The sequence below is a fragment of the Oncorhynchus masou genome, chromosome 29, assembly GCF_036934945.1.
Source record: "Oncorhynchus masou masou isolate Uvic2021 chromosome 29, UVic_Omas_1.1, whole genome shotgun sequence".
In the NCBI taxonomy this organism is placed as follows: domain Eukaryota; kingdom Metazoa; phylum Chordata; class Actinopteri; order Salmoniformes; family Salmonidae; genus Oncorhynchus; species Oncorhynchus masou.
In genome coordinates this window covers 71556101-71574123 of record NC_088240.1, presented here as the reverse complement: position 1 = coordinate 71574123, position 18023 = coordinate 71556101, and the positions used below count along the sequence as shown (strand labels likewise).

Below are 18023 nucleotides of genomic sequence, written 5' to 3'. Positions count from 1 at the left end.
CCTGACAGCCTAGGCCCACTACAATTTCCATACAGCCCTAACAGATCCACAGATGATGCAATCGCCATTGAACTGCACAATGCCCTATCCCATCTGGACAAGAGGAATACCTATGTACAGTACATACAGTGCCTTCAGAGAGTATTCAAACCCCTTGACTTCATCCACATTTTGTGTTACAGCCTGAATTCAAAATGAATTCAATATTATTTTCTTCTCACCCATCTACACACAATACTCCAGAATGACAAAGTAAAAATGTTTTTAGACACTTGCAAATGTATTACAAATTAAATACAAAAATATCTATTTTACATAAATAGTCACACCCTGAGTTGATACATGTTAGAATCACAGTCTTTCTGAGTAAATCTCTAAGACAAGGTTCCCCAACTGATGGACCTCTGTCCGAATCTGGCCTGCGGGTGTTTTATTTTGAAAGGTGAATTTGTCTCCCAGTGTCTGGTGGAAAACAGACTAAACCAGGTTTCTTCTAGGATTTTGCCTGTGCAAAGCTCTGTTCCATATATTTGTAACCTAAAAAACTCTGTAGTCCTTGCTGATGACAAGCATAACCATAACATGATGCAGCCACCACCATGCTTGAAAGTATGAAGAGTGGTACTCAGTGACGTGTTGTGTTGGATTTACCCCAAACATAACGCTTTGTATTCAGGACACAAAGTACATTCATGGGTGTGAATACTTTCTGAACACATTGTACTGTTCAAATGTTTTGGGTCATAGAAATGTCCTTGTTTTTGAAAGAAAAGCAAATTTTTTGTTCATTACAATAACATCAAATTCATCACAACTACAGTATACACATTGTTAGTGTTGTAAATGACTATTGTAGCTGGAAACGGAAGATTTTTTATGGAATATCTACATAGGCGTACAGAGGTCCATTATTAGCAACCATCAGTCCTGTGTTCCAATGGCATGTTGTGTTAGCTAATCCAAGTTTATCACTTTAAAAGGCTAATTGATCATTAGAAAACACTTTTGCAATTATGTTAGCACAGCTGAAAACTTGTTGTGATTAAAGAAGCAATAAAACTGTCCTTCTTTAGACTTCAAATCAAATCAAATTTTATTGGTCACATACACATGGTAAGCAGATGTTAATGTGAGTGTAGCGAAATGCTTGTGCTTCTAGTTCCGACCGTGCAGTAATATTCAACAAGTAATCTAACAATTTCACAACAACAAAGGAATGAATAAGAATATGTACACATAAATATATGGATGAGCGATGGCCGAACAGCATAGGCAAGATGCTGTAGATGGTATATATGTACAGTATATACATATGAGATGAGTAATGTAGGGTATGTAAAAATGATATGAAGTGGCATAGTTTTTAAGTGACTAGTGACACAGTTATTACATCCAATTTTTTATTATTAAACTGGTTAGAGATTTGAGTCAGTATGTTGGCAGCCGCCACTCAATGTTAGTGATGGCTGTTTAACAGGCTGATGGCCTTGAGATAAAAGCTGCTTTTCAGTCTCTCGGTCCCAGCTTCGATGCACCTGTACTGCCCTCGCCTTCTGGATGATAGCAGGGTGAACAGGCAGTGGCTCGGGTGGTTGTTGTCCTTGATGATCTTTTTCGCCTTCCTGTGACATCGGATGGTGTAGGTGTCCTGGAGGGCAGATAGTTTGCCCACGGTGATGCGTTGTGCAGACCTACTACCCTCTGGAGAGCCTTACGGTTGTGGGCGGAGCAGTTGCCATACCAGGCGGTGATACAGCCCGACAGGATGCTCTCGATTGTGCATCTGTAAAAGTTTGTGAGTGTTTTTGGTGACAAGCCAAATTTCTTCAGCCTCCTGAGGTTGAAGAGGCGCTGTTGCACCTTCTTCACCACGCTGTCTGTGTGGGTGGACCATTTCAGTTTGTCCGTGATGTGTACGCCGAGGAACTTAAAACTTTACACCTTCTCCACTACTGTCACGTCGATGTGGATATGGGGGTGCTTGTTGAGACTTGTTGAGCATCTGAAGCACCAGCATTTGTGGGTTTGATTACAGGCTCAAAATGGCACGAAACAAATAACCTTCTTCTGAAACTCATCAGTCTATTCTCGTTCTGAGAAATTATGTCTATTCCATGCGAGAAATTGCCAAGAAACTGAAGATCTCGATCTGTGTACTACCTGAAAAACTCCAGTCTCAACGTCAACAGTGAAGAGGCGACTCCGGGATGCTGGCCTTCTGGGCAGTGTTGCAAAGAAAAAGCCAATATCTATATATTCCATAAAAAAATCTGCCATTTCCAGCTTCAATAGTAATTTACAACATTAACAATGTCTACACTGTATTTCTGATCAATTTGATGTTATTTTAATGGACAAAAAATGTTGCTTTCCTTTCAAAATCAAATCAATTTCTAAGTGACCCCAAACTTTTGAATGGTAGTGCATATATTTTACATTTTCCTCAAAGTAGTTACCAGTAGAGCCCAAGCTAGAAAGGGTGGGGAGGATCAAGTGCTGGTTCAGGTTTTTAGGGGGAAGCTACTTCCACCATTGGGTGCCAGGACAGAGAAGAGCTTGGACTCGGCTGAGCGGGAGCTTCCCTACCATAGGGGTGGAAGGGCCAAGAGACATGAGGTGGCAGAATGGAGTGCTCAGGTTGGGGTGTAGGGTTTGAGCATAGCCTGAAGGTAGGGAGGGGCAGGTCCTCTTGCTGTTCCATAATTAAGCACCATGGTCTTGTAGTGGATGCGAGCTTCGTCTGGAAGCCGGTGGAGTGTGCTGAGGAGCAGGGTGACATGGGAGAACCTGGGAAGTTTGAACACCAGGCGGGCTGCAGCATTCTGGATAAGTTACAGGGATTTGATGGCACAAGGAGGGAGCCCAGCCAACAGAGAGTTACAGTAGTCTAGACGGGAGATGACAAATGCCTGGATTAGGACCTGTGCCACTTCCTGTGTGAGGTTGGGTTGTAGTCTACGGATGTTGTAGAGCATAAACCTGCAGGAGCGGGTCACTGCTCTGATGTTTATAGAGAACGACAGGGTGATATCCAGGGTCATGCCAAGGTTCTTTGCACTCTGGGAGGGCGACACTGTGAAGTTGTCAACCGCGATGGAGAGGTCTTTGAGCGGGCAGGCCTTCCCCAGGAGGAAGAGCAGCTCCTTCTTGTCAAGGTTGGTACTTGAGGTGGTGGGTTGACATCCAAGTTGAGATATCTGCTAGGCACTTTATTACTGCACTGTTGGAGTCAGAAACAGAAGCATTTTACTGCACCTGCAATAACATCTGGAAAATATGTGTACGGGACCAATACAATTTGATTTGATTTTCACAGTCAATTGGATGCCTACGTCACAGCATCGGGCATGAACGCAGTGTATGTATGTGGAGCAGAGAGACCATGTGTCATCACCGCATCACAAATCATCACATATTACTAGATCACACCACATGTATCAGTCTACAGATGTAGGATCTTAATATGAGTCAGTTTGCTACAGCAGGAAAATAATCCTGCAGCAACAAAATGTGAATTATTATGTGGATTTTAAGTCATTGAGATTTTTGTTCGGGGTTGATACATTTTTCTTAAAGGGAAAATCAAGTCTGAAATCTCAAAACCGGAAATGACAAAAACCAGAAGCATTTTTAAACCTTAAATAAACTACAAGTTTTACATCTTCTGCATTGCAGGAAAGTTCTCTTTTTATTTTACCTTTATTTAACTAGGCAAGTCAGTTAAGAACAAATTCTTATTTTCAATGATGGCCTAGGAACAGTGGGTTAACTGCTTGTTCAGGGGCAGAATGACAGATTTATACCTTGTCAGCTCGGGGATTTGAACTTGCAACCTTCCGGTTACTAGTCCAACGCTATAACCACTAGGCTACCCTGCCGCCCCAAGATGCAACAGGGCGATCAAATAAAGATTCCACATCTGTTCATGAGAGCAACGTCTATCTGTGAAACAACAGAGAGAATGTGTCCTTATCATGTCATCACATCCCCGTCAATAGGCTACGTCACAACAACTCAGTGGGATGTCAACCATCAGAAATATGACAACAGCTTGAGTCTCCAACAAGAGAGACAATGTGTCATCATCCCCGCCAACCACATCACAGATCCTCCATATCATCACATTATCACATCACAGTCAATGGAATGTCTGTGTCATTTAGATCTCATTTCATTGGGATGTCAACCATTCAAACTGTTGCATCCTCGTTGCCTACCTAACTTGGTTGGACTGTGAGACTTCCATCGTGACAATACACAATGTTATTATAGGAAACAAAGAGAGAGGAGAGAAAGGAACAGGGAAGAGGCCAAGAAAAGCAAAGAAAGGGCTATTTTCTAATATGCCAAATAACCATGGCGACATGACATCTACAGCACACAGCACATTATACAAACAATCATAAAAAGGTATGATAAACCCAGACATCTCTAATCTCTGAAAACATACTGTGTGTGTACCAAATGGCACCCTATTCCCTACATAGCACCCCATGGGCCCTGGTCAAAAGCAATGTCCTATATAGGGAATAAGGTGGCGTTTGGGATTCTCAGAATCCTCAGCTTACTCTTTCACTCTCTGTAATAATAAACGGCTGACAGTAAACAGAAGTGAGTAAGGAGACTGATATGAGAGCAACTTATCAGAGAGAAATGCCAGTCATCCACGCTCCAAGTTCCATACCCCTAATTCCACAGTCCCTCAAAAAATCTAATTAATGTTTGTCTCACTTGATTGGAAAGCAATCAAAATAGCTCCTTACGTTTGTTGTATGGAAATCATGACTGAGGGTTGCCGTTGGAAACCGCTGTCCTGCTGAATAAATCAGGACCTAAAGCTATCATTTCCCCACCCTTGTCCCGATTGTTTGCCTGAAGCGGTTGTGACGGCAGTTTGGATGATAATATGGTGTTGTGGGTGGTTGCTGTCAGTGGTGTAATGGTGGGGGAGTTCAGGAATAAAATGTGTGATATTAATAATGTCTATTTTGAAAGGTGTTAATAAGAGGGAAGTGAAGCTGCTGCAGGGTGGGTGACACCCTGGAGGACGGGGGGTGATGGAGTGGTCACCAGCTGCAGAGTGACAGTCTGTCTTTCCCTGAGGGGTGGAGGGGGTGAAGGATAGGAAAGGGACCATTCTCTGCTGTCCACACCTGCCTCAGTAACTTCCCAGGGAGAAGTGTCTTTATAATCACTCTGGTGTAGTGTGGCACCTGTCAATCACAGTGCAGAGAAGGTGGGCCACAGAGTGGGCTGGCTGGGATGGGGAAGTGGGGAGGTTGGTTTAAGTCTGAGATGGGGGGCAAGGGGGACTATGTGAATTTTGGCAACGGCTGCTTGAGTGCTTTTCTCTCTTTTCCCCAGTGCTGTGTGAGCCTCTGAAGAACCAAGCAGGCAGCAAGCCTTGCAAATGATTTAGCAACACAGCCACTTCACTCTATAAACATCTCATTAAAATCAATTATGTCACTCCTGACTGAAATTAAAGCTAAACGCTTTAAAACCTGGCTTTTCCCTTGTGTCAGCCAGTATGAACATTACACCTGACGCTGTCTATTCTTCTGCCTCGTTCTTGCCTCCTTCTCTTCTCTCTCTTCTCCCCCGTCTCCGTCTCCCATCTATGTCTCTCTCTCTCTCTCTCTCTCTCTCTCTCTCTCTCTCTCTCTCTCTCTCTCTCTCTCTCTCTCTCTCTCTCTCTCATTCTTTTTCCTCATCTCATCCTTCCTCATCTCTCTCTCTCTCATTCTCTTTCCTCATCTCATCCTTCCTCATCTCTCTCTCTCTCATTCTCTTTCCTCCTCTCTCTCTCTCATTCTCTTTCCTCATCTCATCCTTCCTCATCTCTCTCTCTCTCATTCTCTTTCCTCCTCTCTCTCTCTCTCTCTCTCTCTCTCTCTCTCTCTCTCTCTCTCCTCTCTCTCTCTCTCTCATTCTCTCTCTCTCTCTCTCTCTCTCTCTCTCCCTCTCTCTCCCTCTCTCTCTCTCTCTCTCTCTCTCTCTCTCTCTCTCTCTCTCTCATTCTCTTTCCTCATCTCATCCTTCCTCATCTCTCTCTCTCTCATTCTCTTTCCTCATCTCATCCTTCCTCATCTCTCTCTCTCTCATTCTCTTTCCTCATCTCATCCTTCCTCATCTCTCTCTCTCTCATTCTCTTTCCTCCTCTCTCTCTCTCATTCTCTTTCCTCATCTCATCCTTCCTCATCTCTCTCTCTCTCATTCTCTTTCCTCCTCTCTCTCTCTCTCTCTCTCTCTCTCTCTCTCTCTCTCTCCATCTCTCTCTCTCTCTCATTCTCTCTCTCTCTCTCTCCCTCTCTCTCCCTCTCTCTCTCTCTCTCTCTCTCTCTCTCTCTCTCTCTCTCTCTCTCTCCCCCTCTCTCTCTCTCTCTCTCTCTCTCTCTCTCTCTCTCCTCTCTCTCTCTCTCTCTCTCTCTCTCTCTCTCTCTCTCTCTCTCTCTCATTCTCCTTCCTCATCTCTCTCTCTCTCATTCTCTTTCCTCCTCTCTCTCTCTCATTCTCTTTCCTCCTCTCTCTCACTCTTTCCCATTCTCTTCCCCCCTCTCTCTCTCTCTCTCTCTCTCTCTCTCTCTCTCATCTAGTCATTTACAACATTAACAATGTCTACATGGTATTTCTGATCAATTTGATGTTAATTTTAGAATAAAGGGTCTGAATACATCATCACTCCAAACAAAGAACCTGCCCTCGTCATTCACAGATCATTTGGCTTCAGATGAAAAACTAAAATGCAGGAAACTAAGTTAAATGAAAATTAAACCATTCATTAAATACTTAACATGCTAATTATTTAATTTCGTTTTTAAATCACACATATAATAATGAGTCTGATCTGACTATTCCCAAAAGTCCCAAGAACTACTATTAAAGAAAATAAAGATAAGACTAAAGAAACCATGTGGATGTGTCATTTATCCCCTCAATGAAGTTAAACGAGGATGTGTCATTTATCCCCTCAATAAAGTTAAACGAGGATGTGTCATTTGTCCCCTCAATGAAGTTAAACGAGGATGTGTCATTTATCCCATCAATGAAGTTAAACGAGGATGTGTCATTTATCTCCTCAATGAAGTTAAACGAGGATGTGTCATTTATCCCCTCAATGAAGTTAAACTAGGATGTGTCATTTAGCCCCTCAATGAAGTTAAAAGAGGATGTGTAATTTATCCCCTCGATGAAGTTAAACGAGGATGTGTCATTTATCCCCTCAATGAAGTTAAACTAGGATGTGTCATTTATCCCCTCAATGAAGTTAAACGAGGATGTGTCATTTATCCCCTCAATGAAGTTAAACGAGGATGTGTCATTTATCCCCTCAATGAAGTTAAACTAGGATGTGTCATTTAGCCCCTCAATGAAGTTAAAAGAGGATGTGTAATTTATCCCCTCGATGAAGTTAAACGAGGATGTGTCATTTATCCCCTCAATGAAGTTAAACGAGGATGTAATTTATCCCCTCAATGAAGTTAAACGAGGATGTGTCATTTATCCCCTCAATGAAGTTAAACGAGGATGTGTCATTTATCCCCTCAATGAAGTTAAACTAGGATGTGTCATTTAGCCCCTCAATGAAGTTAAAAGAGGATGTGTAATTTATCCCCTCAATGAAGTTAAACGAGGATGTGTCATTTATCCCCTCAATGAAGTTAAACTAGGATGTGTCATTTATCCCCTCAATGAAGTTAAACTAGGATGTGTCATTTATCCCCTCAATGAAGTTAAACGAGGATGTGTCATTTATCCCCTCAATGAAGTTAAACTAGGATGTGTCATTTATCTCCTCAATGAAGTTAAACTAGGATGTGTCATTTAGCCCCTCAATGAAGTTAAACTAGGATGTGTCATTTATCCACTCAATGAAGTTAAACTAGGATGTGTCATTTATCTCCTCAATGAAGTTACACTAGGATGTGTCATTTATCCCCTCAATTAAGTTAATTAGTGTTGGAGGACGAGCCAGATTAAGGCAGCAGTGGGCTGGATGATGATGGTTATGTGTGTTGGCAGGGTTATCTTTTATTTGGAGGCGAGGCTAGTCGTCTGGGTGCTGGTGTTGTTTTGTCTGCGCTGTAATGCCATGTGATGCGTAGGGCCCCTGGGGGGCCTCTGGCTCTCCAGCCTCTCTGATTAAAATGTGTCTCTGACCAGCCTGAGCTGAGGCCCCGGGTCTGTGTCTCCTCACCCTCTCTCCCCTCTCACTCACACCTAAATCACCATGACATTCCCCCTGCCCTCCACCTCTCTCTCTCACCCCCCCCCCCCCGCTTACTCTCCCATAGACAGGATATCTATTAGTGGGCAAAACAAACACCAAGCTCCTCTGTTCTGCCGTGTTGTACTGCCATGTTGTTGTAGGCCTTACTGCGGAGAACTAGAGGGATGTCTAATTGTGTAGGCAATCGTGACGATGCATATTCCTGTGAAATTTAGAGTTAGATAAAATGAGTCCTGGTGTTGATATGAGATCGGTGTGTCTGTGTTTCAGATATCCTGACTACACCCTGCTCATCCGGGTAACATACTCAGTAGGTGCAGAGTGAGCCCCCTCCAATCCATCCATTCTACCCTCCTCTACTCTTGTCTCTCCATCAGCTCCAATTCTCCACAGCTCACAGGCCCAGGCCCAATAACACACACACAGCCAGCTTCTTGTTGATAAGTAAGTAAACTTAAATAAGGGCTCTTTATTGAGCTAAATTAATCATAAAATTGGCCAGTCTCTGGGTGTTATTGTGGGCTGGCATGTTGAGTAAGGAGTTTGTTACGGGTATGTGGCAGCCTAGGGGGAGTGAAGGTGAACACTGAGGGACTTACTCAATGACTTACTACAGCTTTCAATTAACCCTGGCAGTTGTCGGCATGGCCAGCTGCAGTGCTTTATGGGACTGTGGAGGTCCTCAGGAGGAGACACAGGGGAGGGGCCAAACTACAGGTAATTTAAATGTATCCATGGCACCATGGAAGGTTTCTCTTCTCTCAGTATGTATAAACCCCTTGATGTATGTTAGATGTTTCTATTCTATTGAACAACCTGAATACTGTTTTGCGGCTGTTCAACACGATCAAATAGTATAGTAAACATTAAACAGTGTTTAAACAACTCAGAGACTGGTTGTGGTTGTGGTTAGGGCAGAGAGAGTGTGTGTGTGTGCGTGTAATGACAATATTACAATGGAAGTTGTCTCTCCCTCTCCCTCTTTCTCTCTCTCCCTCTCTCTCTTTCTCCCCATCCCATTATCATCTGAAACATATTATGCCAGGAAATTAGTCTTGAAGATGACTGGCTGGTGATTGCCAACAACTGTGTGTGTGTGTGTGTGTGTGTGTGTGCATGTGTGTGTGTGTGTGTGCACACAACTCATAAATCTCCAAGTTAGCGACCCTAATGTGTAAAGATGACTGGGTGATGAGAACAGGGCCTCTGGTCCACTCCAGCCCACCATCATGGCTGTCTGTTGATCCTGGTTAGGCATCTCTTGAACACGCTCATGTACCTCAATGAACCCTGCTACATGTTCAACAAGCTTCCTCTCACACACACACCGACCAAATGTCAGGATTCTCACCCTACAGCATGCAATGTTTTCCTACTAATATATACATATCCACATGTTGTTCTCACCTCAAATTCTCAGATTATCTCACAGAATGTTGAATTACCAAGGAAATGACACAACAAACAAAAAGCCATTATTTCAATCATGAAAGGATTTGGGCAAATATTTACATTCTGTATGTGTATCAAGAGATTCTGAATATAGCAAAGACTCGTATTCGACAGTTTACCAAAGATCTCAAGGAACTACAGCAAACATAAACCATCAAAAAACACAATAGCTATGTAGATGTCCTCTACTCCCTGTTCACCCATGACTGTGTGGCCAAACACGACTCCAACACCATCATTAATCTTGGCCAGGTCGCAGTTGCAAATGAGAACTTGTTCTCAACTAGCCTACCTGGTTAAATAAAGGTGAAATAAAAAATAAATAAAATAAATAAAGTTTGCTCACGACACAACAGTGGTAGGCCTGATCACCGACAACCTATAGGGAGGAGGTCAGAGAATTGGCAGTGTGGTGCCAGGACAACAACCTCTCCCTCAATGTGAGCAAGACAAAGGAGCTGATCGTGGACTACAGGAAAAAGCGGGTCGAACAGGCCCCCATTAACGTCGACGGGACTGTAGTGGAGCGGGTTGAGAGTTTCAAGTTCCTTGGTGTCCACATCACCAACAAACTATCGTGGTCCAAACATACCAAGACAGTTGTGAAGAGGGCACGACAAAACCTTTTCCCCTCAGGAGACTGACAAGATTTGGCATGGGTCCCCAGATCCTCAAAAAAGTTGTACAGCTGCACCATCGAGAGCATCCTGACCGGTTGCATCACCACCTGGTATGGCTACTGCTCGGCATCTGACCATAAGACACTACAGAGGGTAGTCAGTACGGCCAAGTACATCACTGGGGCCAAACTTCCTGCCATCCAGGACCTATATAATAGGTGGTGTCAGAGGAAAGCCCATAATATCATCAGAGACTCCAGTCACCAAAGTCATAAACTGTTTCCTCTGCCACCGCATGGCAAGCGGTACCTGAGCGCCAGGACTAAAACCAAAAGGCTCCTTAACAGCTTCTGCCCCCGAGCCACAAGACTTCTGAACAATTAATCAAATACCCACCGGACTACTTACATTGACCCCCCCCTCCATTTGTTTTTACACTGCTGCTACTCGCTGTTTATTATCTATGTATAGTCACTCCTACCTACATGTACAAATTACCTCAACTAACCTGTAACCCTGCACATTGACTCAGTACCGGTACCCCCTGTATATAACCTTGTTATTTTTATTTTATTGTGTTGCTTTTTATACTTTTTTATTTGAGTTTAGTTGGTAAATACCTCTTCTTGAACTACATTGTTGGTTAAGTAAGCTTGTAAGTAAGCATTTCACGGTAAGGCCTACACCTGTTGTATTCGGCGCATGTGATCAATACAGTTTGATTTGATTTGATAAACAAAACTGTCTTTGAGTAGAGAATGGCAGCATCATATGCACCAGTACATCATACTACTGTACAGCACTACAACCAGTAGCAACAGTCTTTCAATGAAGAAATACATCATATTATGCACCATACTACCCATACCATTAGCTCCACAGCACAGCACTACAGCCAGTAGCAACAGTCTTTCAATGAAGAAATACATCATATTATGCACCATACTACCTATACCATTAGCTCCACAACACAGCACTACAACCAGTAGCAACAGTCTTTCAATGAAGAAATACATCATATTATGCACCATACTACCCATACCATTAGCTCCACAACACAGCACTACAGCCAGTAGCAACAGTCTTTCAATGAAGAAATACATCATATTATGCACCATACTACCTATACCATTAGCTCCACAACACAGCACTACAACCAGTAGCAACAGTCTTTCAATGAAGAAATACATCATATTATGCACCATACTACCTATACCATTAGCTCCACAACACAACACTACAACCAGTAGCAACAGTCTTTCAATGAAGAAATACATCATATTATGCACCATACTACCTATACCATTAGCTCCACAGCACAGCACTACAGCCAGTAGCAACAGTCTTTCAATGAAGAAATACATCATATTATGCACCATACTACCTATACCATTAGCTCCACAACACAGCACTACAACCAGTAGCAACAGTCTTTCAATGAAGAAATACATCATATTATGCACCATACTACCCATACCATTAGCTCCACAGCACAGCACTACAGCCAGTAGCAACAGTCTTTCAATGAAGAAATACATCATATTATGCACCATACTACCTATACCATTAGCTCCACAGCACAGCACTACAACCAGTAGCAACAGTCTTTCAATGAAGAAATACATCATATTATGCACCATACTACCCATACCATTAGCTCCACAACACAGCACTACAACCAGTAGCAACAGTCTTTCAATGAAGAAATACATCATATTATGCACCATACTCCCTATACCATTAGCTCCACAGCACAGCACTACAACCAGTAGCAACAGTCTTTCAATGAAGAAATACATCATATTATGCACCATAATACCTATACCATTAGCTCCACAACACAGCACTACAGCCTGCAGCCTCATTACTACAGTGTTACAGCCATGCACTGTACAGCTTTAGACATTAACAGTGAAGTGATGATTTCTTCATCTCTATTATCTTCTCATGGAGCCCATATTTACCTTGGAGAGATGGATCTCTTCCTATTTAAATTCATTAGCAAAGCCGTAATAGATTCCTTTAATTATTCTTCTATTCAGTGGAGTCCTCCTTCCATTCTCCTCCACCAGATTAGGCCTCTTTTCAACAGAGTGTGATATGATATTATTTTTAATCCATTTCTCTATAATACACCACTGTGTGTTTCTCCCTCTCTCTGCCTTCCCTTCTTCCCTTCCTTCCTCAGGCATTTTTGTTGCTAGTCTGAAACAAGGCCCTGATTAAATGGAGACAATGATGCAAGTTTCAATTGTGAAAATAGAACAGCTAATCCTCTGCTCCAGATTTCCTCAGGGTGGGAAGATTGAAGACTGCTGAGGGAAACTCTTTGGAAGTATTCATGCTAGAAATATCTGTCTGCAGGAATCGGAGGCATGTTTCTTAGTGATCTGTGTCAGATAGACTGACAGTATGGACACACACTGGACTCTGTCCACACACTCACACATACTTACACTGACACCCCAACGAACACACACACACATTACAAATGCCCGCACTGTCACATTCTGACCTTTATTTCCTTTGTTTGCCCGGTTTGCCAGCATAGCCCATTGCGGGTTATTCCACCTCGCCGCACTGGCCTGGCTACGGGGAGAATTCAACGAGGTAAGGTTGGGCAGGCTCGGTGCTCAAGAGCTCCAGTGCACCTGCACGGTCCGGTCTACTTAGTGCCACCTCCACGCACCAGCCCTCGGGTGAAACCCTCCGCACCAGGCTGTCTCTCAGTCTTCTGCCTACAGGTGTTCCCGCCTGTCCAGCGCTGCTAGAGCAGTCCTCCTCTCCAGCGCTGCCAGAATCTCCCGTCTGTCCTGAGCTGCCAGAGTCTTCTGTCTGTCCTGAGCTGCCAGAGTCTCCCATCTGACCTGAGCCGCCAGAGTCTCCCGTCTGTCCTGAGCCGCCAGAGCCGCCAGTCTGTCCTGAGCCACCAGAGCCGCCAGTCAGTCAGGAGCCGCCAGAGCTGCCAGTCAGCCAGGAGCCGCCAGAGCCGCCAGCCAGCTAGGAGCCGCCAGAGCCGTCAGTCAGCCAGGAGCCGCCAGAGCCGCCAGTCAGCCAGGAGCTGCCAGAGCCGCCAGTCAGCCAGGAGCTGCCAGAGCCGTCAGTTAGCCAGGAGCCGCCAGAGCCGCCAGTCAGCCAGGAGCCGCCAGAGCCGCCAGTCAGCCAGGAGCCGCCAGAGCCGCCAGCCAGCTAGGAGCCGCCAGAGCCGTCAATCAGCCAGGAGCCGCCAGAGCCGGCAGTCAGCCAGGAGCTGCCAGAGCCGCCAGTCAGCCAGGAGCTGCCAGAGCCGTCAGCCAGCCAGGAGCTGCCAGAGCCGTCAGTCAGCCAGGCGATGCCAGAGTCGCACTTCACAGAGTCGCGTCTCCCGCCTGTCCCGCGCCGCCGGAGTCTCCCGCCTGTCCGGCGCTGCCGGAGTCTTTCGCCTGTCCGGCGCTGCCGGAATCTCCCATCCATGCGGGTCCCATTTCTAGGGTCCCCAGTCCAAGGTCGGCGGCGAGGGTCGCCATGTTTAAGAGGCCACGGAGGGGGACAATGAGGCGGAGAAAAACTGTGGCAAAGTGGGGTCCATGTCCCGCGCCAGAGCCGCCACCGCGGACAGGAATCTCCGGTCTGTCCTGAGCTGCCAGAGTCTTCTGTCTGTCCTGAGCCGCCAGAGTCTCCCATCTGACCTGAGCCACCAGAGTCTCCCGTCTGTCCTGAGCCGCCAGAGCTGCCAGTCTGTCCTGAGCCGCCAGAGCCGCCAGTCAGCCAGGAGCCGCCAGAGCCGCCAGTCAGCCAGGAGCCGCCAGAGCCGCCAGCCAGCGAGGAGCCGCCAGAGCCGTCAGTCAGCCAGGAGCCGCCAGAGCCGCCAGTCAGCCAGGAGCTGCCAGAGCCGCCAGTCAGCCAGGAGCTGCCAGAGCCATCAGTCAGCCAGGAGCCGCCAGAGCCGCCAGTCAGCCAGGAGCCGCCAGAGCCGTCAGCCAGCCAGGAGCTGCCAGAGCCGTCAGTCAGCCAGGCGATGCCAGAGTCGCACTTCACAGAGTCGCGTCTCCCGCCTGTCCCGCGCCGCCGGAGACTCCCGCTTGTCCGGCGCTGCTGGAGTCTTTCGCCTGTCCGGCGCTGCCGGAATCTCCCATCCATGCGGGTCCCATTTCTAGGGTCCCCAGTCCAAGGTCGGCGGCGAGGGTCGCCATGTTTAAGAGGCCACGGAGGTGGACAATGAGGCGGAGAAAAACTGTGGCAAAGTGGGGTCCATGTCCCGCGCCAGAGCCGCCACCGCGGACAGGCGCCCACCCAGACCCTCCCCTATAGGTTCAGGTTTTGTGGCCGGAGTCCGCACCTTTGGGGGGGTACTGTCACGTTCTGACCTTTATTTCCTTTGTTTTGTCTTTATTTAGTATGGTCAGGGCATGAGTTTGGGTGGGCAGTCTATGTTTGTTTTTCTATGTTTGGTTTCTGTTTCGGCCTAGTATGGTTCTCAATCAGAGGCAGGTGTCGTTAGTTGTCTCTGATTGAGAATCATACATAGGTAGCCTGGGTTTCACTGTTGGTTTGTGGGTGTTTGTTTTCCGTGTGTGTGTTTGTTGCCACACGGTACTGTTTCGGTTTCATTCGTTTCACGTTTATTGTTTTGTAGTGTTCAGTTTATGTCTTTAAATAAACGTTATGGACACTTACCACGCTGCGCATTGGTCCTCCGATCCTCCTTGCTTCTCCTCCTCAGAAGAGGAGGAGGAATGCCGTTACACACACATACAGTTGAAGTCGGAAGTTTACATACACTTAGGTTGGAGTCATTAAAACTTGTTTTTCAACCACTCCACAAATTTCTTGTTTACAAACTATAGGTTTGGCAAGTCGGTTAGGACATGTACTTTGTGCATGACTCAAGTAATTTTTCCAACAATTGTTTACAGACAAATTATTTCACTTATAATTCACTGTATCACAATTCCAGTGGGTCAGAAGTTTACATACACTAAGTTGACTGTGCCTCAAACAGCTTGGAAATTTCAGAAAATGATGGCATGGTTTTAAAAGCTTCTGATAGGCTAATTGACATAATTTGAGTCAATTGGAGGTGAACTTGTGGATGTATTTCAAGGTCTACCTTGAAACTCAGTATTTTGAAACATGGGAAAATCTAAAGAAACCATCCTCCATGTGTAATCACAGAAGCCTTTCATTAGTGATACAATCAAATCAAATCACATTGTATTAGTCACATACACATGGTTAGCAGATATTATTGTGAGTATAGCGAAATGCTTGTATTTCTAGTTCTGACAATGCAGTAATATCTATCAAGTAATCTAACAATTCCACAACAACTACCTAATACACACAAATCTAAGTAAGGGATTGAATATATATAAATATATGGATGAGCGATGACCGAGCAGCATAGGCAAGATGCAATAGCTGGTATAAAATACTGTATATACTGGTACATATGAGATGAGTAATGGAAGATATGTAAACATTATTAAAGTGACTAGTGATCCATTTATTAAAGTGGCCAATGATTTCAAATCTGTATGTAGGCAGTAGCCTCTCTGTGTTAGTGACGGCTGTTTAACAGTCTGATGGTCTTGAGCTATTTTTCAGTCTCTCGGTCTCAGCTTTGATGCACCTGTACTGACCTTGCCTTCTGGATGGTAGCGGGGTGAAAAGGCAGTGGCTCGGTTGGTTGTTGTCCTTATTTTTGGCCTTCCTGTGACAACAGGTGCTGTAGGTGTCCTAGAGGGCAGATAGTTTAGCCCTGCTGAGGCGTTGTGCAGACCGCACTTCCCTCTGGAGAGCCTTGCATTTGTGGGCATTGCAGTTGCCGTACCAGGCGGTGATACAGCCCGACAAAATGCTCTCAATTGTGCATCTGTAAAAGTTTGTGAGGGTTTTAGGTGGCAAGCCAAATTTCTTCAGCCTCCTGAGGTTGAAGAGGCGCTGTTGCGTCTTCTTCACCACACTGTGTGGGTGGACCATTTCAGTTTGTCCGTGCTGTGTACGCCAAGGAACTTAAAACTTTCACCTTCTCCAGTGGTGTCCTGTCGATGTGGATAGGGATTGCTCCCTCTGCTGTTTTCTGAAGTCCACAATCATCTTCTTTGTTTTGTTGACGTTGAGGGAGAGGTTGTTTTCCAGACACCACACTCTGAGTGCCCTCACCTCCTCTCTATAGACTGTCTCGTCGTTGTTGGTGATCAAGCCTACTACTGTTGTGTCGTCTGCAAACTTGATGATTGAGTTGGAGGCGTGCATGGCCACGCAATCAGGGGTGAACAGGGAGTACAGGAGTGGGCTGAGCACGCACCTTTGTGGGCCCCCAGTGTTGAGGATCAGAGAAGTGGAGATGTTGTTTCCTACCTTCACCACCTGAGGGCGGCCCATCAGGAAGTCCAGGACCCAAATGCACAGGGCGGGGTTGAGACCCAGGGCCTCAAGCTTAATAATGAGCTTGGAGGGTGCTATGGTGTTGAATGCTGAGCTGCAGTCAATGAACAGCATTCTTACATAGGTATTCCTCTTGTCCAGATGGGATAGGGCAGTGTGCAGTGTGATGGCATTTGCATGGTCTGTGGACTTATTGAGGCGGTATGCAAAATTTAGTGGGTCTAAGGTGGCAGGTACGGTGGAGGTGATATGATCCTTGACTAGTCTCTCAAAGCACTTCATGATGACAGAAGTGAGTGCTACAGGGCGATGGTCATTTAGTTCAGTTACCTTTTCCTTTTTGGGTACAGGAACAATGGTGGCTGTCTTGAAGCATGTGGGGACAGCAGCCTGGGACAGGGAGAACATGTCCATAAACACACCAGCCAGCTGGTCTGCACATGCTCTGAAGACGCAGCTAGGGATGCCTTCTGGGCCAGCAGCATAACATGTTTAAATGTCTTACGTTGGCCACGGAGAAGGAGAGGGAGAGCCCGCAGTCCTTGGTAGCGGGCCGTGTCGGGGGCACTGTATTATCCTCAACGTGGGAAAAGAAGGTGTTTAGTTTGACTGGAAGCAAGACGTGTCGTGGCTGGTTTTCTTTTAGTAGTCCGTGATTGCCTGTAGACCCTGCCACATACGTCTCGTGTCCGAGCCATTGAATTGTGACTCCACTTGGTCCCTATACCAGCATTTCGCTTGTTTGATTGCCTTGCGGAGTGATTAACTACACTGTTTGTATTCGGCCATATTCCCAGTCATCCTTCCATAGTTAAATGTGGTGGTTCGCGCTTTCAGTTTTGTGCAAATGCTTCCACCTATCCACGGTTTTTGGTTAGGGTAGGTTTCAATAGTCACAGTGGGTACAACATCTCCTATGCACTTCCTTATAAACTCACTCACCGAATCAGAATATAAATCAATATTATTCTCTGAGGCTCCCCGGAACATGTCCCAGTCTGCGTGATCAAAACAATTTTGAAGCGCGGATTCCGACTGGTCAGACCAGCGTTGAATAGTTCTTGTCACAGGTACATCCTTTTTGAGTTTCTTCCTATCGGAGGGAGGAGCAAATTGGAGTCGTGGTCAGATTTGCCAAAAGGAGGGTGGGGGAGGGCATTGTATGCATCGCGGAAGATAGAGTAGCAGTGATCCAGTGTATTGCTCGCACGAGTGCTACAATCAATATGCTTATAGAATTTAGGTAGCCTTGTTCTCAAATTTGCTTTGTTAAAATCCCCAGCTATCATAAATGCAGCTTGAGGGGGGATATACACGGCAGTGACAATAACCGGTAGTCAGCTACCTTAGAA

The 18023-nt window shown here is 45.6% G+C and overlaps 1 protein-coding gene across 3 annotated transcripts in view; it reads right to left on the bottom strand.

Moving 5' to 3' along the window:
- The window catches only part of LOC135520429 (glutamate receptor ionotropic, kainate 2), a 237227-nt gene that overhangs the window by 96978 nt on the left and 122226 nt on the right, over window positions 1-18023 (bottom strand). The gene's annotated exons all lie outside the window — the stretch shown is intronic.